This window comes from Pleurodeles waltl, chromosome 3_1 (genome assembly GCF_031143425.1).
Source record: "Pleurodeles waltl isolate 20211129_DDA chromosome 3_1, aPleWal1.hap1.20221129, whole genome shotgun sequence".
In the NCBI taxonomy this organism is placed as follows: Eukaryota; Metazoa; Chordata; class Amphibia; order Caudata; family Salamandridae; genus Pleurodeles; species Pleurodeles waltl.
The window spans coordinates 1,716,208,584-1,716,236,206 of NC_090440.1; the positions used below are offsets into that span (position 1 = coordinate 1,716,208,584).

General features: G+C 47.4%; 1 protein-coding gene across 2 annotated transcripts in view; it reads right to left on the minus strand.

The window, feature by feature from the left end:
- UBE2F (ubiquitin conjugating enzyme E2 F (putative)) overlaps positions 1-27,623 on the minus strand; it is a 1,010,525-nt gene that overhangs the window by 833,521 nt on the left and 149,381 nt on the right. The gene's annotated exons all lie outside the window — the stretch shown is intronic.

Consider the following 27,623-nt stretch of genomic DNA (forward strand, 5'->3'; position numbering starts at 1 on the left):
CGTGTCACTGGTCTCAGCTCCTGTCACCGCCGTGGAGCTCCCCTCGCCCTCCGTCCCACTGGTGAAGTCCGATTCCATAGTGTGGCCCTCCATGGCCATGTGGGATGCAGCCCCCTGGTTCTCCGGTGCCACTGCTCCTCCGCCTGATGATGCTAATGCACACAAGAACAGGGAGACCACAAAAAGGGGGGACGACGACAGAAGAAAGACATGTTGAGTGCATGCATTAAGGCTACCGTTGACAGACACAGAAGCCCCCTGCACTACACCGCGCTCTTGGGCTCCACTGTTCAATTCCTGGGAAATGGCCTACAAGGCTATGGATGACATCTGCACACATAGATGACACAGGGGCATGACTAGGTGTAGTTGTCACTCTACAGAGGTGGGGTGGAGTGCCACATGCCCTGCCTTACGGAGGCACCTTGCCTACGGAACTCGCCCTGGCCTAGGGAAACCCACAGCCCACCTCCCCCACCCAGACCCCTCGACTGCGCGCAAAGTCAGCAGAATGCGAGTGTACTCACCCCCTTGCGGCTGATGTAATGCCCTCAAGCACCCATCCAACTCCGGGTACGCCACCGCCAGGATCCTGAACATCAGGGGGATCATGGTGCGACAGGCACCCCTCCCACGTTGGGAGGCCATCCCCAGCTGAGCCTCTGCCGTCTTCTTGCTCCAGCGGCGAATGTCCTCCCATCTTTTCCGGCAGTGGGTGCTCAGTCTGTGGTAGGCCCCCAGGGTCCGGACGTCCTTGGCGATGGCACGCCAAATATGTTTTTTCTGGTGTGCCCTGACCTACATGATTTGTACAGGGGGAAGAGAAACTTATTACCAACTGCACTGTCAAATTGATTGGCCCCCATCCCTACCCTTGCCATGTGGCATGAGCACTCACGGTCGTTTCATGCACGCCGCACTCTCCCCCCTTCCTTCTTACATCCGCCCCCCTCTCCACACAGGCATAGCCCATACATCATGCTCCCAGTGTACTTACCTGTTTGTCCGGAGAACCGTAGATTAGCGTGTACTGGGGGAGGACCCCGTCCACGAGTTTCTCCAATTCCTCCGATGTGAAGGCAGGGGCCCTTTCCCCAGACACTCTAGCCATTGTCTCTTCTAGACCGAGGTCACAGCAGCACTTGCAGTGTAGGTCCTCTCCTGTCAAAGATCAGGTATCGAGTGCTTGAAGAGATAGAAAATGGCGGTCACGTCCACGGCGGTGCGTACCGTCACCGCCGGCGTACATCGTCATTGGCTCCTGGGACCCATAGGGTCCAATGTTAACCAATGCAGCATTGTGCCGCAGTCTTCGACCGCCTACCGTGGTGGTGTACAACGCCAGCGCAGTTACCTCACATCCCATTGTCCCACTTTAGAGGTCAGGCAGCCGCCATTTCAGGGGCCCACATGGCTTTATTTTCAACTGCGTCACACATACCTAGGCCTAGACTCAACACAAATACAGGCCACTTTGAGTATGAATAGTGTTCTGTGTAAGCTGTGGGTACGTACCTCTGAGTTGTTTGACTCTGTGCTCGCTGTTGTCCTTCATAGGCACTGTCCGCTGGGACATGTGAGGACATGGCGCCATCCTCTGGTGTACCGACCGTTGGTGGACCTGTCGACAATGGAGGAAAGACATGTGATAATCACCTACAGGCTTGACCGTGCCACAATCCAGGAACTGTGTACCCAGTTGGAGCCAGACCTGATGTCAGCTATCCGCCATCCCACAGGAATCCCCCCTCTAGTGCAGGTGCTGTCAGTGCTCCATTTCCTTGCAAGTGGATCATTTCAAACAACAGTGGCCATAGCATCAGGGATGTCCCAGCCTATGTTTTCCAACGTGATGTCCAGAGTGTTGTCTGCCCTGCTGAAACACATGCGGAGCTACATCGTTTTCCCTCAGGTGGAGGATTTGCCTACAGTGAAAGGAGACTTAAATGCCCTGGGACATATCCCCAACATCATAGGTGCCATTGATGGGACACATGTGGCTTTGGTACCCCCCCCCCCACAGGAGTTAACAAATGTACAGAAACCAGAAGAGTTATCATTCAATGAATGTACAGATGGTATGTTTGGCAGACCAGTACATCTCCCATGTGAATGCCATGTTCCCTGGCTGAGTGCATGACGCTTACATCCTGTGGAATAGCAGCATCCCTTATGTGATGGTCAACTCCAGAGGCACCGTGTGTGGCTATTGGGTGAGCACCTGGAAGCTAGTCAGTGGGAATGGTTGTCTTGGGATATCCATACAGGTTAGTGTGTGTCTAACAGTTGTCCCTCGCCATTTGCAGGTGACTCTGCTTACCCCAACCTGTCATGGCTACTGACCCCAGTGAGGAATCCCAGGACAAGGGCAGAGGAACGCTACAATGAGGCCCATGGGCCAACCAGGAGGGTGATCGAGCGGACCTTCGGCCTCCTGAAGGACAGGTTCAGGTGCCTCCATATGACAGGTGGATCCCTATTCTACTCACCAAAGAAGGTGTGCCAGATCATCGTGGCCTGCTGTATGCTTCACAACTTGGCTTTGCGATGACAGGTGCCTTTTCTGCAGGAGGATGGTCCAGATGGCGGTGTTGTTGCAGCTGTGGAGGCTGTTGACAGTGAAGATGAGGAAGCAGAGGAAGAAGAGATGGACAACAGGGACTCAGTCATCCAGCAATATTTCCAGTGACACACAGATAAGAATACAAACCTGCCTACTACATGTACTTAGACTGTAGAGAGGTAGTAGTGTTTGTCGTTTTCACCCAGTGTATGGTCACTGAGTTGTCACTTTCCCTTACGATTTCACAGATGTGGGTCCCACTGCGTGACATCTGCTTTAATTCCTCATGGACTAGAGCTGTGTGACATAGGTATGTTGCCATTACCAATGAAAAAGCTTTTTGCCACAGTTATTGCTAATACAGTATTCCGAAATCACAGACAGACTCCAGATTTTCCTGTGCTTTTAGGGTGTTTATTTAACTGCTCAATATTAGAGGGGGTTGTAAAATGGTGAGGGGTAATGGCGGAGGAATGTCCATGGCAAAGTCCAGTCTATTAGTCTCACAGGTGCATTGCCCAAATGGGCATAGGAAGTGGAGCTAGGGCAGTTAGAAGATGGACAGGGTGACAAAGTGGGACTGTAGGATGACTATCAGGGTGGCCTCATTTCTTGGCAGGGGTCTTGGCATCGTGCTCTGTCTTTGTCCTGGATCTCAGGGACCGTTTGGGAGGCGGTTCTCCATCTGCAGGGGGTGGGGTGCTGGTGTGGTGGTCCTGTGGCGGTGCCTCCTGTCCACTAGCGCCGGCGGAGGTGGTGGGCAGTTAATTGTCCATGCTAGTGTCGGGGGGGCCCCTTGTTGTGCCACAGTGTCCATCCTGGTGTTGAGTACTTCCTTCAGCACCCCTATGATGGTGCCCAGTGTGGAATTGATGGTTCTGAGTTCCTCCCTGAAGCCCATATACTGTTCCTCCTGCAGGTGCTGGGTCTCCTGAAACTTGGCCAGTACCGTTGCCATCGTCTCCTGGGAGTGGTGGTAAGCTCCCATGATGTTGGATAGGGCCTCGTGGAGAGTTGGTTCCCTGGGCCTGTCCGCCCCCTGTCGCACAGCAGCCCTCCCAGTTCCCCTGTGTTCCTGGGCCTCCGTCCCCTGGACCGTGTGCCCACTACCACTGTCCCCAGGTCCCTGTTGTTGTTGGGGTGGTGGGTTAGCCTGGGTTCCCTGTAGTGGTGGACACACTGCTGATTCACGTGTCCTGGGAACGGAGGTATGGGCCCGCTGGGTGGGTGCTGTGCTGGTGTTTCCAGAGGGGGGAAGCTCTGTAGTGGCCTGTGACTGGGTGTGGGGGACCGACTGTCCTGAGATCCCCGATGAGCCGGGCTGGTCATCTAGATCCAGTTGGACAGAGGTGCTGTCATCCCTGTGGGCCTCTTCTGTTGGTGGTGTGGACATGTGTGGACCCTCCTGTCCGGTGACGTTGGGTAGGGGTCCTGCAGGGGTATAAAAGCAAGATTATTGCATATGTGTATGTCAAGGTTTGCAATGGGTGGGTGACCGTGTACCCCAGTGCTAGCATTCCTGTGTGGGACCTTGTGTGATGGTTTAGGGGTGTGTATGGGTATGTGCAGTGGGCATGCTTTAGTGATGGGTGTCCATGCTTTGTTGTTGCATGCAGGGCTTGGTATTGGGATGGGTGATTTGTGATAGTGGGACATTTGTGAGGAGTAGGAGTGATGGGGGTGAATATGAGGGTGGGGGTATGTGCTGGCATGCGGGTGGGAGATGTAATAGTAAAGCTTTGACTTACCAGAGTCCATTCGTCCACCTACTCCTGCAAATCCCTCAGGATGCAGAATCGCCAAGACCTGCTCCTCCCATGTTGTCAGTTGTTGGGGAGGAGGTGGGGGTCCGCCGCCAGTCCGCTGAACCGCCAGGTGGTGTCTGGAGACCACGCAACGCACCTTCCCCCGTAGGTCGTTCCACCTCTTCCTGATGTCCTCCCACTGCGTTGACCCTGTCCACTATTCTTCGCCATAGCTAAATCTTCCGTGCAATGGAGGTGTGCTGCACCTGTGATCCGAATAGCTGTGGCTCTACCCGGATGATTTCCTCCACCATGACCCGGAGCTCCTCCTCTGAGAACCTGGGGTGTCTTTGCCGTGCCATGGGGTGGTGTAGGTGATGTGTGGGGTGATAAGTGTGCTGATATGTAGTGGTGTGTTGTGTGAGGTGCGTGGAAGTTATGTGGTTGATGGTGTTGTGTGCCTGTGGATGCTAGTGTTGTTGATGGTGGTGGCTCTCTCTGGATTTTGTTCGTGATTTGTGGTCGTAAGGGTTTGTAGGTGATGTAGGTGTGTGTTTTATATTGTATTGAGTGTGTGGGAGTGGTGTGTGTATGTGTATCAGGTGTGTGTATTTCGAATTGTCCAATGTAGCTGTATTTTGTAGATGTGTGTGTATTTTGAGCGCGGCAGTGTGTACCGCCAATGGAATACCGCAGTTGAAAGACCACCGCATGGATTCGTGGTAGTGTGGGCGTATTTCTGTTTGGCTTGACGGTGGAGGTTTTGTTATCGCCAGTTTATCACCGACCTTTGGTGTGGCGGACTTGTGTGGGTGTCTGAATTTTGGAGGATTCCGAACTGTGGGTCATAATAGCTGTGGCGGAATTCCGCGGCAGAGTGGTGGCGGTCTTCAGGACGGCAGTAAATGGCTTTTACCGCCAATGTCATAATGAGGGCCTATGTCTACACTTCGAGAGAAGGTGCATTTCATTCAATGCATAATAAATGTACGAACATTTGATTTGCCTATGTATTGAAATTAGATGTCGAATACACTCAGTCACTTACTCTTCTTTACCCAGTTTGCTTGGGAAATATCACAGTATTTAAGCAGTCATTCAACGATAACTGAATACAACTAATATGTGTTTGGTGCAGGTTATATATATATATTTTTAGTGAAATTATTTTAGTAATGTAATACTATTGTAATACTATGGAACATCTGATTTAAATTACTTAAATAATTTGTTTTCATGACAGATCACATTGGATTAAATATAGCATGCTGATGTGAATTAATTAAACTGAAAATACACTATGTTTAAGACGTATACGTTCTGAACAAGGCACCGCTGGGATACTGTTCTGGGAAAAGAGAGTAATTCTAAATTAAAAATTTTACCCACACCAGTATGCCAAAGAAGCAAGCCCCATTCTTTAACAAACAGCTTCTTACAAATCTAAGGTTGTCCTCCATCAGAACTTCTTTGTGTTTTAGCAACAAATCCCCATGCACCCTTGACCATAATATTATCCCATTGAAAAATAAAGAACACACTTCTTGAGCAGGACTATACTATCACAAATATTGAGTATTCAATTGCAATTGTAACACTACTGCCATTTAAACCTTATCAATGCCTTTCACTCTGTAGTCTGTACACAAACAATTTGTCAGGGCCAAAGTTGAACTCGAGCATCTGTATTCTACAACTGCTTTCAATGAGTATTATGTATAAAGGCAAAGTACTTAAATGTTAGTAGTGCCAATGAGCAAGTTACTTACCTTCGATAACGCTTTTTCTGGTGGATACACTTGCTATCTGTGGATTCCTCACCTAATGAATTCTCCCCATGCGCAGCATTAGACGGAAACTTCTTTCCAGCTCCGCACGTCGGTGAGGTCACAATTGCCCGACTCCACGCGGCTAAGCCTGATGTTATCGTGGCAATAAGAGGCCCTCGCCGGCGCGCTGACATCAGTTTACGCCATTTTTTTACGTGCCTTTGAGACGAGTAGGTGAATATTGACATTCCAAACACCTCATATCTATATTCAAGAAAACGTTTATAGAAAAGGTAAAAGCCAATAATAGTAACAATACCAATACATGTTTGTAAAGGTTTTGCACAATCATGAATTTATACCAACACATACAAATAGAACCATATATACAAAAATACCTATAAACGTTTATCCTCATAATGCAAAAACAATCAACAATACATGTAGACACCCAAGGAAATCTCAGCATGACCAGACAGACTACGGGGAAGCGGGAGGGACCATGAGGAATCCACAGGTAGGTAGTGTATCCACCAGAAAAAGCGTTACTGAAGGTAAGTAACTTGCTCTTCTGATGGATACAACTACCTGTGGATTCCTCACCTAATGAATAGAGTCCCAAAGCAGTACCGCCTCGGAGGAGGGTGTCCGTCTGGTCATACAAAGAAATCCTGCAGCACAGACCGTGCAAAATGTCCATCCCTCCTCACGTCCGAGTCCAAGCAATATTGCTTTACAAAGGTGTGTAGGGATGCCCAAGTCGCGGCCTTACAAATGTCTGCCACTGGAACACCTCTAGCCAGGGGCGATGTGGCCGATTTAGCCCTGGTGGAATGGGCTCTTATCCCATCAGGAGGATCTTTCTCCGCCAATGAATAGCGTATCTTAATACAAAGAATGACCCACCTGGATAGCGCTCGGTTGTGGACCGCCTTCCCCTTCCTCACGTTTCCGAAAAAGAGTTGGTCGTCCAAGCGGAACTCTCTCGTTCTGTCTATGTAAAAGCTGAGAGCTATCCTTGGGTCCAGTTGATGGAGCCTCTTCTCCTCCTCAGATGGATGTGGAGGAAGATAGAACGTCGAGAGAGTGATGGACTGTCCCAAATGAAACGGAGCCACTACCTGCGAGGAAAGCCACCCTGGTCCTCAGTACCACTTTGTACTTATGAAAGGTTGTAAAAGTAGGGTGAACAGAAAGAGCTTGAAGCTCACTCACACGCCTAGCAGACGTGATGGCTGTAAGAAACAGAGTCTTTAGAACTAAAAACCTTAAAGGGCAAGAATGAAGCGGCTCGAAAGGAGAGCCCATCAAAAAAGGTTAATTCCAGATTTAAATCCCACTGGGGTAAGAAATAGTATGCACAGAGTCCAAGGGTTCCCCTTAGAGGTAAGATAGTGTCAAAAAGAGATAATTCTAATGCTCTATTTTGTGGTAGTGTGGTCGAGCAGTAGGCTTATCAGAAGGTAGTGTTAAGCATTTGTTGTACACACACAGGCAATAAATGAGGAACACACACTCAAAGACTTACTCCAGGCAAATGGGTTTTTATATTGAAAAATATATTTTCTTAGTTTATTTTAAGAACCAGGAGGTTCAAGGTTTACAGTCAATACTTCAAATGAAAGGTACTTCACTTAGGTATCATAGGAACTTTGAATCAGCATAATAGCATGTACAGTTTTGGCAAAAATGGCAATAAGCTATTTTAAAACTAGACAGTGCAAATTTCAACAGTTCCTGGGGGAGGTAAGTATTTGTTAGTTTTGCAGGTAAGTAAACCACCTACAGGGTTCAAAGTTGGGTCCAAGGTAGCCCACCGTGGGGGGTTCGGAGCAACCCCAAAGTTACCACACCAGCAGCTCAGGGCCGGTCAGGTGCAAAGGTCAAAGTGGTGCCCAAAACGCATAGGCTTCAATTGAGGATGGGGTGCCCCGGTTCCAGTCTGCCAGCAGGTAGGTACCCGCGTCTTCGGAGGGCAGACCAGGGGGGTTTTGTAGGGCACCGGGGGTGGGAGGGGGGGGGGACACAAGTCAGCACAAAAAGTACACCCTCAGCGGCACGGGGCGGCCGGGTGCAGAGTGCAAACAGGCGTTGGGTTTGCAATTGGTTTCAATGGAGGACCCAGGGGTCTCTTCAGCGATGCAGGCAGGCGGGGGGGGGGGCAGCTACTCGGGGTAGCCACCACCTGGGCAAGGGAGAGGGCTACCTGGGGGTTGCTTCTGCACTGGAGGTTGGATCCTTCAGGTCCTGGGGGCTGCGGGTGCAGTGTCTTTACCAGGCGTCGAGTTCTTAGAAGCAAGCAGTCGCGGTCAGGGGGAGCCTCTGGATTCCCTCTGCAGGTGTTGCTGGGAGGGTTCAGGGGGGTCAACTCTGGCTACTAACAGGGTCGCAGTCCCAGGGGAGTCCTCCCTGTAGTGTTGGTTCTCCGCAGGTCAAGCCGGGGGCGTCGGGTGCAGAGTGGAAAGTCTCACGCTTCCGGCGGGAAACGTGCAGTCCTTTAAAGTTGGTTTCTTTGTTGCACAGTTGTTTCTTCTTTGGAGCAGAGCCGTTGTCCTCGGGAATCTTTGCCCTTTTAGATGCAGGGTAGTCCTCTGAGGCTTCAGATGTCGCTGGACCCTGGGGAACGCGTCGCTGTTGCAGTTTTTCTTGAAGTGGGGAGACAGGACGGTAGGGATGGGGCCAAAGCAGTTGGTGTCTCCATCTTCTCTGCAGGGCTTTCAGGTCAGCAGTCCTTCGTCTACAGGTTGCAGGAATCCATCTTGCTAGGTTCTGGGAGCCCCTAAGTACTCAATTTACGGGTGTGTTTAGGTCTGGGGGGTTAGTAGCCAATGGCTACTAGCCCTGAGGGTGGCTACACCCTCTTTGTGCCTCCTCCCTGAGGGGAGGGGGGCACATCCCTAATCCTATTGGGGGAATCCTCCATCTGCAAGATGGAGGATTTCTAAAAGTCAGAGTCACCTCAGCTCAGGACACCTTAGGGGCTGTCCTGACTGGCCAGTGACGACTCCTTGTTTTTCTCATTATCTCCTCCGGCCTTGCTGCCAAAAGTGGTGCGTGGCCGGAGGGGGCGGGCATCTCCACTAGCTGGAGTGCCCTGGGGCGCTGTAACAAAGGGGGTGAGCCTGTGAGGCTCACCGCCAGGTGTTACAGTTCCTGCAGGGGGAGGTGAGAAGCACCTCCACCCAGTACAGGCTTTGTTACTAGCCACAGAGTGACAAAGGCACTCTCCCCATGTGGCCAGCAACATGTCTGGTGTGTGGCAGGCTGGTAAAACTAGTCAGCCCACACTGGAAGTCGGGTATGTTTTCAGGGGCAATCTCGAAGATGCCCTCTGGGGTGTGTTTCACAATAAAATGTACACTGGCATCAGTGTGCCTTTATTGTACTGGGAAGTTTGATACCAAACTTCCCAGTTTTCAGTGTAGTCATTATGGTGCTGTGGAGTTCGTGTATGACAGACTCCCAGACCATATACTCGTATGGCTACCCTGCACTTACAATGTCTAGGGTTTTGCTTAGACACTGTAGGGGCATAGTGCTCATGCACCTATGCCCTTACCTATGGTATAGTGCACCCTGTCTTAGGGCTGTAAGGACTGCTAGAGGGGTGACTTATCTATGCCATAGGCAGTGTGAGGTTGGCATGGCACCCTGAGGGGAGTGCTATGTCGACTTAGTCATTTTCTCCCCACCAGCACACACAAGCTGGCAAGCAGTGTGTCTGTGCTGAGTGAGGGGTCCCCAGGATGGCATAAGACATGCTGCAGCCCTTAGAGACCTTCCCTGGCATCAGGGCCCTTGGTACCAAGGGTACCAGTTACAAGGGACTTACCTGGATGCCAGGGTGTGCCAATTGTGGAAACAAAGGTACAGGTTAGGGAAAGAACACTGGTGCTGGGGCCTGGTTAGCAGGCCTCAGCACACTTTCAAATCATAACTTGGCATCAGCAAAGGCAAAAAGTCAGGGGTAACCCTGTCAAGGAGGCATTTCCTTACAGGCCGAAAGATAGCCTTTGACAGTGGCCACAGCGCAACCTCGCCGTGCCAAGGACAAAGCAAACATCAATATGTCCGACAAATGGGCATTTAAGGGATTAATTTGTCTCTCTCCAAACCAATCAACGAATCTAGCCCATCTGCTTGCATAGAAAGATTTGGTGGAGTGTTGCCGGGCCGATAAAATAACTTCCACCACATCCGGTGGGAGAGAAAAAGAAGTCAGGTTCTCCAGGCATGAAGGTGCAGTCTCTGGAGGTGGGGGTGTAGAGCCCACCCCTGCGACTGTGAGAAAAGGTCTGCCGTGAAAGTGAGACGGAGCAGAGGGCACAGTGAGAGTTAGAGAAGGTCCGTGTACCACACCCTTCTTGGCCAATCCGGAGCTATTAATAAGACTTGGGCCCGGTCTTGGCGAATTTTCCTCAGAACTCGAGGAATAAAGGGTATGGGGGGGGAAACGCTAAAGCAACTGGCCATTCCAGGACATCTGAAACGCGTCCCCCAACGCTCCCTGCATCGGATACTGAAGGCTGCCGAATGACGGGCAGTGCGTGTTCTCCCGAGTGGCAAATAGGTCTACCTGGGGAAATCCCTACATCCGAAGGATGTAAAGAACCAGATCAGGATGAAGACGCCACTCGTGATCGGCTGAGAGGAGCCCACTGAGACTGTCCGCACACACGTTTTGAACCCCGGCCAGATGGTTTGCTATTCCGCAAACCCGATGGTCCTCTGCCCAGGACCAGAGCCTGTCTGCAGAGAAGATACGACCCTACTCCTCCCTGCTTGTTGATGTTCTACATCACGGTCATATTGTCCGTCAAGACTTGTACCAACTGACCGCGAATGGAAGGGAGGAAGGCCTTGAGAACCATACGTATCGCCCGCAATTCCAGCAGGTTGATATGAAACACCTACTCCACTCGAGACCAACGACCTTTGATCTCCAGGTCCCCCAGATGAGCTCTCCACCCCAAAATGGAGGCATCCGTTATCACCGTGGTCACTGGAGGCGGCAACGAGAACGGCTTCCCTTGAGACAGGTTGCCGACCGCAGCCCACCATTGAAGATCCACTGCAGTGTCTCTGGAGATACTTATTGACTCCTCGAGATCCCCTTTGTGCTGAAACCACTGCCTGCGGAGACACCACTGAAGAGCCCACATGTGCCAGCTTGCATGAGTGACCAACAGAATGCAAGAAGCGAACAGACCGAGCAAACGAAGGACCTTAAGGACTGGAACAACCGCTCCTTCTTGAAACATTGGAATCAACACCTGAATGTCCTGAATCCGCTGAGGCGGAGGAAAGGCCAGATTCAATGTAGTGTCCAGTACTGCCTCTATGAACAGGAGGCGTTGAGAGGGCTCAAGGTGAGACTTGGGCACATTTATCGAAAAGCCCAGACTGAACAACAACTGGGTTGTCAACTGCAGATGATGCAGCACAAGCTCCGGAGACTTGGCTCTGATCAACCAATCGTCCAGGTAAGGGAATACTGCTATTCACTTCCTCCTGAGGTCCACTGCAACCACCGCCATCACCTTCGTGAAAACTCTAGGCGCGGAAGTAAGACCAAAAAGAAGGACCGCAAAATGGTAGTGCTGCGACCCTACCACAAAATGGAGATACTTCCTGTGTGACTTGAGAATGGGAATATGGAAATAAGCATCCTGCAACTCGACAGACACCATCCAATCTTCCTTATTCAATGAAATAAGCACCTGTGCTAGAGTCAACATCTTGAATTTCTCCTGTTTGAGGAACCAATTCAAAATCCTCAAGTCCAGGATAGGCCTCAAGCGACCATCCTTTTTAGGGATCAGAAAATACCTTGAATAACATCCCTGACCCCTCTCTTGCTCGGGAACCAACTCCACTGCACCCTTTGACAAAAGGGATAGAACCTCCTGTTGTAACAGGAGATGATCTTCTGAACAAAAGGAAGGATGAGGAGGGAAGGGAGGAGGAATCTCCCGAAAGGGAAGGGCATAGCCTTTCCTTACCACACTGATGAGCCAGGAATCCGATATTATCAACTCCCACATGGGAAGAAAAAGAGACAACCTTCCCCCTACCGGAGACACATGGGACGCAATGGTTAGAGGACTAGGGTTGCTTTCCCTGTTGCATCCCCCCTGAGTAAGAGGAAGGGTGCTGCTGTTGGGTGGCCCCTCTAGTGCAGACTCTACCCCGCCCCCTAAATGACCTATAAGGGAGGCTCAAAGGCTGTTGGCCTGCCTGCTGCGATCTCCCACGAAAGGACGCCCCTCGTCCAAATACTCGAAGCAGTCTAAAGGACCTAAAAGGGGGTCGAAACAGCCTGCAGGCCCAAGGATTTCGCTGTTGCCCTACACTCCTTAAAGCGCTCCAATGCAGAGTCAGCTTTAGTGTCAAATAATTGAGCACCGTCAAATGGCAAGTCTAAGAGCGTGGCTTGAACATCCGATGAAAACCCAGACGTGCGCAACCAAGCATGACGCCTGGTGGCGATGGAGGTTCCCATGGCTCTAGCAACAGAGTCCGTGGTGTCAAGTCCCGACTGTATGACCTGCGTCGCCGCTGACTGGGCATCCGAGAGGAGTCCCTGCAAGTCTTGGGGCAGGTCTGCCAACGCTGTTTTAGCTACAGCCATTATTGCATGAATGTATCTGCCCAGGATACATGTAGCATTAGCTGATTTCAGTGCCATGCTGCATGAGGAGAAAACTTCTTGGCAGACTGCTCCATGCGTTTGGACTCCCTGTCAGATGGCACACCAGGGAAGGAGCCAAGAGCAGACCGCGACAAACAGGACGCCTGCACAACCAGACTCTCAGGAGACAGATGTTTTGAAAGAAATTCTGGGTCTCCAGGCGCTGACCTATACCGTCTGGCCACCGACCTGCTCACTGCTGATGAAGAAACAGGCTTCTTCCAAACCTCCCCTATGGGATCCATAAGAGCTTCATTAAACGATAACAACGGATCCGCAATAGCCGTGGCAGGATGAAGCACCTCCGTCAGGATATTAGTCTTGACCTGTGCCATTGAAAGTGGGAGTTCTAGGAAATCACAGCCTTCCTTATGACAGAATTAAATGAGGCTGCTTCTTCAGTATATTCCCCTGGTGAGGCCAAATCCCACTCCGGGGTAGTATCCAGCCCACTGGCAGTGTCCAACCCCTGAAAATCACTTAGGGGCTCCGCAATCTCCCCTTCCTCAAGGAGCTGCCTTTGGTACTCTCTCTCCTCCAACAACCTGAGGGCCTTTCTCCGGGACCGCAGTTTCACCTCCAGCCCCGGCGTCGACAGAGTGGACTGACGTCAGAGAGTGACGCCGAGAAGGCGTCAAACAATCTCCGGACCTCTCCGACGCCGGTGATGGATCCATCGGCGCCATGGATACTCTACCTCCACCCATCGACGCCATCCGGCTTTGGGACTCTTCCATCTGAATAGACACTGACGTCGAAGGTCTTTCTATCGACGTCGCCGGCTGCACCGCCCGCACCGGCGCCGGGCTAGTGTCTCCTGCCGGACAGAATGGCATGAACGGCATCGGTCTGTACAGAGCCGGAGCGCCTAAGTTAAATGCCAACGGACCAGTGGGGCCAGCCGTCACACCACCTTCCGGCGCCATGCTCGGAAACATAGCAAACATGGCATTAAGGAATGCCGCCGGATCCATCCCCAAAGCAGGGAAGGCAGGATACTCTTGAGGAGCCGGAGACGGACTCAAATCCTGAACATCCGGATGCGCCGAAGATGATTGATGACTTTGAGGCTCCACCACCTCAAAGATCGACGACGCCGGCAAAGATTGCGGAGTCAAAGGCTGAGGAGACACCGTCGGGCTGACCTCCCAGGACTTATGGCGCCGGGCAGACGTAGACCTCGACCTGCTTCCTCTGGAACGACGCCAGGAGTCGTGATGGCGCCGCTTCTTATGACTCTTCGCCGAATTCCCTGACGAAGACCTATGGTGCCTCCTTTTCTCCTTCTTAGCTTTTGCTAAAAATAATTTAGCCTCACGCTCCTTCAGAGCTTTGGGGTTCATTTTTTGGCATGAACCACACTCCTGGACCTCGTGGTCCGAGCTCAGACACCATAGACAGTCGTTATAAGGGTCAGTAACAGACATTCGACCTCTGCATTCCCTGCTAGGCTTGAACCCTGACTTCTTCGGGCCCGACATCTCGAAAAAACACAAAGTATCCCTCTCAACAGCAAACGATACAGGAGCTGGAGAAATAACAGTTATTGAAGGCACGGAAAAAAGGGAACGGACGTCAGCACGCCGGCGACGGCCTCTTATTGCCACAATGACGTCAGGCGGAGTCGGGCAACTGTGACGCCCTCGCAGACGTGCAGAGCTGGAAAGAAGTTTCCGTTGAATGCTGCGCATGGGGAGAATTCATTAGGTGAGGAACCCACAGGTAGTTGTATCCATCAGAATATAGTATTCCATACACTACTAAGCCATTCTGGCTGCAAGCATTAAGCTTCACTCCTGCAGAAAGCCTAACTCTGGAGGAACGCACCAATGTTGTACAGTATCCTGGGCAATCCGGCCATTTTGCAATATAGGGCCAAATTTAGACTTTGGTGAACAGAGCATGTACTGTAACTATGGAAGAGTACCGTACTCATTCTGTTAAATTCTGAGCGGTCTACCAGACCAGTGGACATCTATTGCATTTCCAGGAATCCTCGTCATAATGATTGTTGAAAAAGCATTACAGGTTTGACCAACTGCTCTGTGAATATGATGGAGCCATATGTAAAACATTCGGTATTTTTTTTGTATCAAAAACAAAATCCTAAAGCCCGATTGTTTTATTTTTTTATTTCTTTAAAGACACCCTTCCCCCCCTAAACCATGGGAGTTTTCTTCTACGGTATAGGGTCATTTTTCAGTTTATTGCCCCTTACTGTACACCAGATTTTAGCTTGCAGGAACAGACAGTAAAAACTTGCCATTTGTCACCCCCACCACTATCTAAATAAGACGGTGGACAAATGTTAAACCTCTGATGGAGAGCTGTCAGAGGTGTACAACAGTGGCGGAGGCAGAGCAGTCTCTGCCCCAGACATACCTTCAGACTGAAAAAGAGGTGGAGCCTGTATGTCAGAGTACACTCTCCGCCAAACTCTGGGCCATAATTTGTTTAGTACATTACTCTGCTATCGCCAAATTCACTTCATGTGTCAGAATGCATGGTTGCGAAAGCCCGGGATAAAACCTGAGGCACACCAACTTTTACCACCAGGTTGGGTAAAGAGATCTGTCAAAGTCAAGCCAAAAATTATGGAGTAGCAGTTGAGGTACATACCCATGCTTCCTATGAAGCGCTGGCTTACTGGCAGAAGAGCAGAATAGTAGTCAAGGGAACAAACCTCAAATACGTATTAACAGTCAATATCCCCTTTTCCTGAACTCAAGAGGTTGCATGAATGAGAACGTCAGTGGTGAAGAACTTTCATTCTACATCCTGCAATATGATTTATTAGAACTTTAAACATCACAATAACAAGGGTGCCCTTCGCTGGTACTCTCAATGAGCAACACCAGAACAGTGAGATACAAATTGGGAGCCAATTCACTTAAGACCCCATATGTTCATAGAGCCAATACCAACTCATGCTCGCCTGCTCTACACGTTCCAGACTTGTAAGAGATATATATTTCGCAGGCAAAAAAATTGTTCTGGCATTGTGAGGGCTTCTGTGCGGCGTTCCGTGTAGAGCTCCAGAAACTCTTCTATAGAGACAGCAATAAATCCTCAATGCCAACAAGGATTCGAACGGACTAAAAAATGCAGTGGTAAGATTGTATTTAATTGGTGCAGCCTCACTGGCTGAAGCTGCACCAATTAAATAAAATCTTTGCACTGCATCGTTGAGTCTGTGTGATTCCTTATGGGCATTGAGGATTTATTGATTATACATACATACACATATATATATATATATATATATATATATATATATACATATACACACACATACATACATATACATATATACACATATACATATATACATACACACATACACATATATATATATATATGGGGAAAATGTACCTTACCCAGTGTACATCTGTTCGTGGCTGCAGATTCACATTCTGTGCACATCCCGCCATCTAGTGTTGGGCTCGGAGTGTTAAAAGTTGTTTTTCTTCAAAGAAGTCTTTTCGAGTCACGAGATCGAGGGACTCCTTCCCTTTCGGCTCCATTGCGCATGGGCGTCGACTCCATCTTAGATTGTTTTCCCCGCAGAGGGTGAGGTAGGAGTTGTGTATTATAGTAATAGAGCCCATGCAATGGAGTAAATATGTATGTGCATAATGTGGTTTAAAGTGATATATTTACAAATTTACAAATGTTCAAGACCAACTTAAAACGGCTACAGGCTCCCTGGGAGGCGGGAGGGTGCATGTGAATCTGCAGCGTCTCATGCCACGAACAGATGTACACTGGGTAAGTGACATTTTCCGTTCAATGGCATGTGTAGCTGCAGATACACATGCTGTGCATAGACTAGTAAGCAGTTATCTCCCCAAAAAGCGGTGGCTCAGCCTGTAGGAGTTGAAGTTGTTTGAAATAAAGTTTGTAATACTGCTTGCCCTACTGTGGCTTGCTGTGTTGTTAACACATCCATGCAGTAATGCTTGGTAAACGTATGAGGCGTAGACCATGTGGCTGCCTTACATATTTCAGTCATAGGTATGTTTCCTAGAAAGGCCATGGTAGCACCTTTCTTTCTAGTTGAGTGTGCCTTTGGTGTTATAGGCAGTTCTCTTTTTGCTTTGATAGAACAGGTTTGAATGCATTTAACTATCCATCTGGCAATGCCTTGTTTGGATATTGGATTCCCTGTATGAGGTTTTTGGAAAGAAACGAACAACTGTTTTGTTCTGCAAATTTGTTTTGTTCTATCAATGTAGTACATTAATGCCCTTTTGATGTCTAATGTATGTAATGCTCTCTCAGCTACAGAATCTGGTTGTGGAAAGAACACTGGTAGTTCCACTGTTTGATTTAAGTGGAACGGTGATATGACTTTCGGTAAGAATTTAGGATTTGTGCGCAGAACTACTTTATGTTTGTGTATCTGAATAAAGGGTTCTTGTATGGTAAATGCTTGTATTTCACTTACTCTTCTCAGAGATGTGATGGCAATTAGAAATGCTACTTTCCATGTTAAATATTGTATCTCACATGAGTGCATGGGTTCAAAAGGTGGACCCAAGAGTTATGTTAAGACTATGTTGAGGTTCCACGAAGGAACTGGTGGTGTTCTTGGTGAGATAATTCTTTTCAGGCCTTCCATAAATGCCTTTATGACTGGGATCCTGAACAATGAAGTTGAGTGGGTAATTTGCAAATACGCTGAAATTGCGGTGAGATGTATTTTAATGGATGAAAAAGCTAACTTTGACTTTTGTAAGTGTAGTAGGTAGCTTACGATGTCTTTAGCAGTTGCGTGTAATGGTTGGATTTGATTATTATGACAATAATAAACAAATCCTTTCCACTTATTTGCATAGCAATGTCTTGTGGTTGCTTTTCTAGCTTGTTTTAGGACCTCCATACATTCCTGTGTAAGGTCTAGATGTCCGAATTCTAAGACTTCAGGAGCCAAATTGCTAGATTCAGTGATGCTGGATTTGGGTGCCTGATCTGTTGTTTGTGTTGAGTTAACAGATCTGGTCTGTTTGGCAGCTTGATATGAGGCACTACTGAGAGGTCTAGTAGTGTTGTGTACCAAGGTTGTCGTGCCCAAGTTGGTGCTATTAGTATGAGTTTGAGTTTGTTTTGACTCAATTTGTTGACTAGATATGGAAGGAGTGGGAGAGAGGGGGAAAAGCGTATGCAGATATCCCTGACCAACTCATCCATAACGCATTGCCCTGAGACTGATCCTGTGGGTAACCTGGATGCGAAGTTTTGGCATTTTGCATTTTCCTTTGTTGCAAATAGGTCTATTTGCGGTGTTCCCCACCTTTGGAAGTAAGTCTTTAGTATTTGTGGGTGAATTTCCCATTTGTGGATCTGTTGGTGATCCCGAGAGAGATTGTCTGCTAACTGGTTCTGAATTCCTGGTATGAACTGTGCTATTAGGCGAATGTGATTGTGAATCGCCCAATGCCATAGCTTCTGTGCCAAGAGACACAACTGTGTCGAGTGTGTCCCTCCTTGTTTCTTTTGTTTTGGGTGCATGGCTTGTATTACGTTGTGAAATGCCTGTACCCTTTGTGGACTTGGAGTGGCAATCCCTTTGGTTGTGTTGATTGTTGCTCCTAAGTATTGTTGTATTTGACACTGCTGTAGGTGTGACTTGTTGTAGTTGAGTGAGAAACCTAGCTTGTGAAGGGTTTCTATGGCGTACCTTGTGTGTTGTGAACACCGTTCTTGCGTATTGGTCTTGATTAACCAATCGTCTAGGTACGGGAACACATGTATTTGCTGCCTTCTGATATGAGCAGCGACTACTGCCAGGCATTTTGTAAAAACTCTTGGCGCTGTTGTTATCCCGAATGGCAACACTTTGAACTGGTAATGTACCCCTTGGAATACAAACCTTAAGTACTTTCTGTGTAAAGGATGAATAGGTATATGGAAATATGCATCCTTTAGGTCTAGTGTTGTCATGTAGTCTTGTTGTTTGAGCAATGGGATCACGTCTTGCAGTGTCACCATGTGAAAGTGATCTGATTTGATGTAGATGTTTAATGTTCTGAGATCTAAAATAGGTCTTAGAGTTTTGTCTTTTTTGGGTATGAGAAAGTACAGGGAGTAGACTCCTGTTCCTCTCTGATGAATTGGTACTATTTCTATTGCATCTTTTTGCAACAACGCTTGGACCTCCAGTTGTAAAAGATCCATGTGTTGTTTGGACATGTTGTGTGTTTTCAGTGGGACATTTGGAGGGAAATGTAGAAATTCTATGCAATAACCATGCTGGATAATGGCTAGGACCCACAAGTCTGTTGTTATTTCTTCCCAGTGTTTGTAGAACTTGGTTAGTCTCCCCCTCACTGGTGTTATGTGTTGGGGATTTGTGACGTTGAAGTCACTGTTTATTTTGTGGAGTTTTGGGACTCTGGAACTTCCCTCTACTCTTTGGTAACTGTCCCCCTCTATATTGTCCCCGAAAACTTCCCCGCTGATATTGGCTCTGATAAGTGGGCCTTCTTTGTGAGGTTGAGGGCTCTGTGCTCTGTCCCCGAAACCCCCCTCGAAACTGTGTTTTTAGAAAAGTGCCTCTGCTCTGTGGGGAGTAGAGTGCGCCCATGGCTTTGGCCGTACCCGAGTCTTTTTTGAGTTTTTCGATAGCTGTGTCCACCTCCAGCCCAAACAACTGCTGTCCGTTAAATGGCATATTCAGCACGGCTTGTTGTATTTCCGGCTTGAACCCTGATGTACGCAGCCATGCATGTCTCCTTATGGTCACTGCTGTATTTACAGTCCTAGCTGCTGTGTCCGCTGCATCCATTGCAGACCGTATCGGATTGTTCGAGATACTCGGTCCTTCCTCCACCTCTTGTTGTGCTCTCTTTTGGAACTCTTTGGGCAAGTGTTCTATGAAATGTTGCATTTCGTCCCAATGAGCCCAATCATATCTAGCCAGCAATGCTTGTGAGTTGGCAATGCGCCATTGGTTGGCTGCTTGAGCCACAACCCTTTTCCCCGCAGCGCCGAACTTGCGACTCTCCTTGTCTGGAGGTGGTGCGTCCCCTGAGGTGTGTGAGTTCACCCTCTTGCGAGCTGCCCCTACTACCACTGAGTCTGGTGTTAATTGCTGCGTGATGTACACAGGGTCTGTTGGTGGCGGCTTGTATTTTTTCTCCACCCTTGGAGTAATGGCCCTGCCCTTTACAGGCTCCTGAAACACTGGTTTGGAATGTTTCAGCATTCCAGGTAGCATGGGGAGACTCTGGTACTGGCTATGTGTGGACGATAGTGTGTTAAATAGAAAGTCATCTTCTATAGGTTCTGCGTGCAGGGTGACATTATGAAACGCAGCTGCTCTTGACACCACTTGTGTGTAGATCCCAAAAATATATACACACAGTTCCAAAACGGCAAAAACAGGGGGGGGGGGGGGGGGGGTTTCTAGACCAGAGGTTTCCCAAACAAAAGGGCAAGCAGTATGCTTGAAGCAAGAGCCCTCACTCACCTTCCGGTGACATGCTTCATCATAGGGCCATGCTCCTCGTCAGGCTGGCACTGCAATGCCTGATGGGCCCCACAGGGGGGCTCTTTGCCGGCGATCTTTTGAAAAAATGGTGTAAAGCCAGTCAAGACGTGAAAAGGATTGGTTTAGAAAAAGTTAAAAATGACTAGCGGTAAAAATTAATTATTTATTCTGATATTCATACCCCTGACATGATTAAAAACGAAGCACAGGGATGTGGTAAATTAAGGTCTACACTCCCTAAACAAAAAATACATACAATTTACTAAATCTCGTCGTGAGAAAGGTCCAAAGGGAGAGAACACAGATTTCTTTTGTCACTCTATCAAAGGGTCAACATGTTTCTCGCTATTTTTAAGTCAAAAATGATCTCATGCGATTCTTCAGGACCTTAGTACATACCTAATCCTTATGAAAAAATGCTTGTGAAAAAAATGTATTTGAATTCCCTGCTAGGGAAGTCAGAAACCTAAAGGAAACCAATATCAAAGAGTTACTTAATCATCAACAGTTGTATTTATACCCTCGTGGAGAATCCCGAAAAGGTGCCAGATAACCACAGTGCCATGGTGACAGATTAATGAGTGTCAACTGGTGAAGGAAAATCAATGCTTACCCTCCAACCTTGCTGGTGGGCCCCATCAGGGAAGCATCAGGCTCAGAAATCCACTAAGATCTAAACATATACACATGTAAACACAAAAGACTCTAAATAACATAGGGGGGTGGTACAAGGTAGGACTACTATGATAATGAGGAAGAATGAATATGACCAATTGTCAATACTCGCGAACGAAGAACAAAGCCCCAGCTGTGGGACAGTACCACTAGATGTTAGTAATGTAGGGACAGTCGCACGTTGTATCTAGTTTATAGAAAAGTGCGTCAGTACAAAGATAAAATGTAAAGTTGAAGATGGTATGCGGAGCAAGTCACACAGACCCTACTGACGGAAAACAATGTGAAAAGTATATATATTTTATATATATATATATATATATATATATATATATATATATATATATATACGCGAAAAAACTAGCGCGCTTGCCACACAGTTAGTACTGCAAGGTATCGTGGCGTACATCTAAAAGTAAGTAATGGAGGGCAGTCGGTGTATAACGGGCTGAAAAATACACATATATACGATGAATTTAGACAGGGGGTGAGAGCGCGCATAGTCAGCAGCGTATCTCACCTGACCACAAGTCTAATACATAGTGACAGCCTTAGAAATATATAGACGCGCGGAAAAACCAGCGTGTTTGCCACACAGTTGCAAGGTATCATGGCGTATATCTAAAGGTGAGGGAGGACAGTCCGTCTATAACGGGCTGTAAAACACACATACACGTTGCATTTAGACCGAAGGTGAGAGCGCGCATTGTCAGCAGCGTATCTCACCTGACCGCAAACCTAATACAAAGTGCCGGCCTTATACGAACCGGCCATGAGAAGATATGAAAACCGGCCGGAATCCGGTACGGGGCGCTTGTGAGAAAACAACGACTTAATTAAAGGTTCAGAGAAACGTGAAAGAAACAAAGCAGCATACTGGCGTCGTCGGAAGAGGGTTCCAGTTCAAACACTTACTTGTTTTAAAACCGCGAGTGTGGGTTTTACCTACGAGCCCGATCGGTCCCCGGAATACTGAATAATGACCACAGGGAGTCTGTTTAAATGGCAAAAAAAAAAAAGGGGGAAAGAGAAAAAGGACTACTGGGTTCTGTAATGTGTGGAAAATAGAAAAGGGACAACAATTATGTCGGCCATTTCTAAAGAGGTAATTTCCCAAGTAGCCATGTAGTAGTATGGGTAGTGAGGACCTGTAGTGAAAGATCTGGTTATCAAAGGGTTGGCAAAATCCAGTGTAAAGAGACCAATATGAAAACCGAGTGCAAAATACAGAATGAAAAATACATAGCGAATAGAAGGGACTGGATTATCTATGGATGAAAGTGGTCCACAGAATCTCGTCGTTCAATCCAGATGTATGGGTCCTTAACCTAAAAACCCAACGTTGTTCCATTTCAAAAAGTCTGTTCGTACATTCCTTATTGCCTCTCATGGTTTCTAGTATGACCCATCTGATACTATCTGGAGTGTGTTGTTTTTCAATGAAGTGGTTAGTCAGTTTTGAGGCGGACCTCTTGCATCTGATGGTACTGCGATGTTCGTTAATTCGTATCTTCACCATTCTCATCGTCATACCTATGTATTTCAGATCGCATGGACACGTAATCATGTAAATACAGTTCTTTGTACGACAGTTGGTATGGGATCTCAATTGCCATTTTTTTTAGATTCGCCAAGGTCCTCTTCATAGGTGCTGTTAGTCATAGGGCAAACGTTACATCCACCGCATGGGTGGTGGCCCTTAACCTTCAGCCACTGACTACGGCTAGGGTCGTCAGTAGGTTGATGATGCATGGGTCTAGTATGAACTACCAGATCTTTTATGTTGTGTGTTCTCTTAAAGGCGAATAAAGGGCATTCTAATGTCTCGCCTGCACTACTGAGAATGGGCCACAATCTCCATACAATGGTCTTAATCCGGTTGCTTAAAGGGGTGTATTTATCCATTGTGTGAAAGCTACTGCTAATTCACTACTGCCCTTCCAAATCACTAACATATCGTCGATGTAACGTCGCCATAGTCTGATGTTGGAGAAGAACGGTTGCCCAGGAGTAAGAATGTGGCGCTGCTCGAAGGCAAACATGTATAGACAGGCCAGGCTGGGCGCAAAAGTACTCCCCATGGAAGTACCCTGTATCTGGTGGAAAATACGTGTTTCGAACTGAAAGAAACTCCCTTAGTGCCACATTTGCACATTGCATAATAAAACTCACTGGGGTGTTGTAGGTCCAAGTCTCAGCCAGAAGAAGTTCCTCTACTGCAGCTAGAGTCGCTTCTTGTGGGATATTTGTGTACAGGGCTTCTACATCCAGACATATCAAAATATCTGTGGGACCTGCATCGTTGATATTATTGAGTAAAACCAAAGTATCTTTAGTATCTTTAAGAAAAGTGGAGGTTCTCTGGACAATAGGTTGCAGAAAGAAGTCACAGAATTTAGACAGGGTTCCAGAAGGGAGCCAATCCCGGATACTATCGGGCGGCCAGGGGGCGGGATGTTCTTATGAATATTTGGGAGGCAATAAAAGTATGGAATTCTGGGACTCTTAGTGTCCAGGAACTCAGCTTCCTATTGAGTGATCCACCCTGCTGATTCTGCTTCAATTATCATACTGCGGATCTTGTGCTGTAGACTTGGAGTTGGATCTGTCGGGATATGCTGGTAGTAAGTTTCATCGCTAAGTAGTCTCAGGCATTCCTGTCTATAGTAAGTTGTGTCCATAACCACGATTGCACCCCGTTTATCTGCAGGTTTTAAAGTGATATCAGAGTTATGTGATAATGAGTGTATGGCTGCACGTTCCAGGTTGGACATATTTTGAAATACTCGAGGGGATTCCAATTGCTGAATCTCATGACGGACCGCCTTTTCAAAAGTAAGTACCTCTGTCGGGATCGAGGTCGCGGGAGGCATGAAAGTGGAGGGGTTCCTAAGGTTAGTGTCGCCCCTAGTGTCCTATCTAATTTTGCGGAATAGAGCTGCCATCTCGCAATTTAATCAAAACTGGTCTACCTTTGGAGTAGTGTGTAGGCAGTACTGTCCTCAGGTGGTGACGGTCTCGCTGGATAACAGTCAGGGCTGTTATCTGATACAGACGCATCATAAAGATCCCATGTGTCGGGATCATCTTGACTCATTTCTGTATGAGCTGGAGACTGCATCATTGGTGGAGTGGCTACCGGTGATGGTTGTGGTGAGCGTTGTGGAGATGGTGGCGGAGTTACTTGTCTTGCCACCTTTGCTTGTGGCTGCTTGTCTTTCTCTTGGAAGGCAAGTTTTCTTTTGATTCGAATTGGAGGGAGAGTACTGATCTTCCATGTGTCTTTTTGAATGTGGAGCCTCCTTTGAGTGTAATCTGGCTCCCCTGCCTCTAGTTCCTGTCCAAATCTGTGTCCTTGCATCTGTGAGGACAGGCCCTGTTCCTCGGTGTAGGAACTCGATTTTGGCTCCGAAGCCGAATGTTTCGGTATGGAAACCTTATTGGCAGTCTTTTTCGTCTCCAAAGACACTTTTTTCCTTTTCGGCGTACTGCCCTCTCGGTGCCGACTCATTTCGGTGCCGCCCTCTCAGTGTCGAGATTGCTCTGACCCTGTGTCTCGGGGTCGAGTCTGTTCTGTGCCGGTATCTCGACCGGAGTCGGATGACTTCGACACAGACATGCCCTTTTTCGGTGCCGATGTTCGGTCACCTATTTTCCGGGTTAAGCCATGGCCTGCTGGCGGTGGCGTCCCCTGGGCTTTAGTGTTTTTCCCGTGAGTTTTGTGTGACATCTTACTCGCGGTTTTCGGCGTCTGTTCGGGTTCGACCTCGTCCGAGTCCGAATCCGCGATGGAGAAGGTTTCTTCTTCCTCTTCCAGGTGTTGTTGTCCTGCCGGCGCTAACGCCATTTGTAGTCTTCTTGCTCTTCGGTCTCTTAAAGTCTTCCTCGACCGAAACGCTTGGCAGGCCTCACAGGTATCCTCTTTGTGTTCTGGAGACAAACCCAAATTACAGACCAGATGCTGATCTGTATAAGGATACTTGTTGTGACATTCGGGGCAGGAGCGGAATGGGGTCCGGTCCATTAGCCTTGAAGACGCACGCGGTCGGGCCGACCAGGCCCCGCCGGGGGATCAAAAACCCCAAAGTGTCACCGGAGCTCTTCAAAATTCGGTGTCGATCTGTTGTAACTATCCCGATACCGAACGCAAACAATACCGTCGAATTTTCCGAGATTTAACTAACTTTCCGAACCGAAACGCAGAGCGAAAAGGAACACGTCCGAACCCGATGGCGGAAAGAAAACAATCTAAGATGGAGTCGACGCCCATGCGCAATGGAGCCGAAAGGGGAGGAGTCCCTCGATCTCGTGACTCGAAAAGACTTCTTCGAAGAAAAACAACTTGTAACACTCCGAGCCCAACACTAGATGGCGGGATGTGCACAGCATGTGTATCTGCAGCTACAAATGCCATCGAACACACACACATATATATATATATATATATATATATATATATTCCTCAAGTGCTGAGCAATAACGGTATTCCGCTCTTAGAGTATCACCACCTTTATCTTCTGTTGCACGTCACTGCTTCAAAAACAGTTGGTGTATCAAGCACATCCCACATAGTTCTTTAAAACAGTTAAACAAAGAAATGTAACCTTCCCAAACCGCTACAGAATAGTTATTGCCCATTTCATTACAGATCTTATAATGTGCACACCACCAGTTGGCAAATGTCAATCAAACCTAACTTTTTATCCACTTGCGAGTAGAGACTATACAGTGATCGAACCGAATGCTCCAGTTAAAGAACAGTGACTAATGGAATATTTTCTTAATGAGAATCTGGCTGTAGGAGTACCCTTATGAATCCATAATGTTTCCTAGAGGATCTATTAAAGCTCATCTTTATTAACCACAAAGCAGGGGCCAATGTGCTAAAATTGGATATTAATATTGGAGGCCAACGGCAGTGTGCATCCTCTGATAAATGTAGTTTTGCCAAAGCCTCTAATAACCTACTCCCACCCAATAGCTACAGATGGTTTTAGGGAAACATCTATCAGGGTTCATTTCGTTTTTTTTCCAAATTCTGTTTGACAGACTAAGAATCATTAAGCCTGCTGGGATTTTTAAAGGGAGCTTTAGGTTTCGTATGGAATTTAGCTAAAGTTTTAGTTTTTTGGCAAATCGCTCACCCTCTACTTAGTCTTCTTTTAAAGAGATGGGGTGGTAGTTTTGTACTGCACAGAAAATTCAATTAGTACAACGGACACTCACATTCACTTTTACTTGAGACTCCCTTTCATGCATTTGTTTAAGGTCTTATAATGAGAGATAAGAACGGTAAGACTTTAGTGTATACACACAGCATATAATAGGGTTGAAGTTGTGTAAATAACTACTCAATCATTTAGAGTGATTGAGGAGGAGGTGAACAGACAAAACATATGAAATGCATTCACCAATAGAATAGGTGATTTAGAAAGATATATAGGCAGTGGATTAAGGAACGAAAGATAGCGATCAGAACAGTACAACTGGAATGAAGAATTATGACCAAGAGCAAGGTTACCATACAACTCTGTTTTTTCAGGCTTTCTTGAAAGGGTGTGCAAAGTGCTTAGGCGGAAATCTCTGAGAAGGGGCTAGAAGAGGCCAGGGTTCCACATTCACAGAACAAGATAATGTGAATTCTTAGCCACTCCAATCATAGTGCTTAAAGTATAGATTATTATCCAAAAATCAATAGCAACACTGATGAGAACAGTGGTGCTTCCCCATTAAGTGAGGGTACTGGCTTTGTATATTAGCTTCGTGAGTGCATTACTTCTGATCTGGCAGCTAAATGGGGACGTTTTGACACCACTCCTTGGCCACTTCCCTGATGTGTCAGCCAAAGACCTGATTTTCCCCTGACATGTATGTCTCTTCTGATCTTACTATTCTCCCACATCTCTGGAATAGTCCTCGTTTCCTCTCCTGCTACCACCTCTTTGAATATTAAAGCCTTCCTTTCTAGTTATCCTTTCCCTTCGTCATCTCATTGCACTTTCCTTGTATCTTCCATTTCCTCTACCAGCAAGTGTATAATTATTTCTTCTATTTCTCACAGTTTTCCCCATCTCCCTTCCCTTCACTTCCTCTCACCTTTCAATGCCTCTTTCCTTAGTAGGCTCCCGCTTTCATCAGCCACACAACTGTAACTGCCACTGGTTTCCAGACATGGCAGCCACCACAACAAGGAATGAGGGGAGTTGCCATTGTATGGTCCTGGTACAACCACTTGCAGGTCTAGCCCATATTACTGTGTAGCTCCTAGGAAAAAACTAACCAATACAGACAGCCTTCACTCATAGCTCTTTATGTAGTCCAACCTAATTTTATGCACAAAAATAACCACTTAATGGTAAACACCAATCTGGTAAATCGAACCAAGTCTAAGTACAGGGCATAATGAACTAGATCAGCACTTCAGTATTAGGGAACTAGCACACCATAGATAAATTAGGACTGAATGCCTTTAGCAACTAGAACTGGATAAAGTGTTTAATTTAAACACTCTGTACCCCCAAGACCAAAAATCTTAACTATACAAAAACCAACACTATTTGCTTGTCAATTCTCACATTACCACCACAACATACACTGTCACATGATTTATGGAATTATGAACACCACATCAATAAAGAGCCATGTACAATTACATAGTTCTGAAAACATGTACAGTTTTAACAGCTGG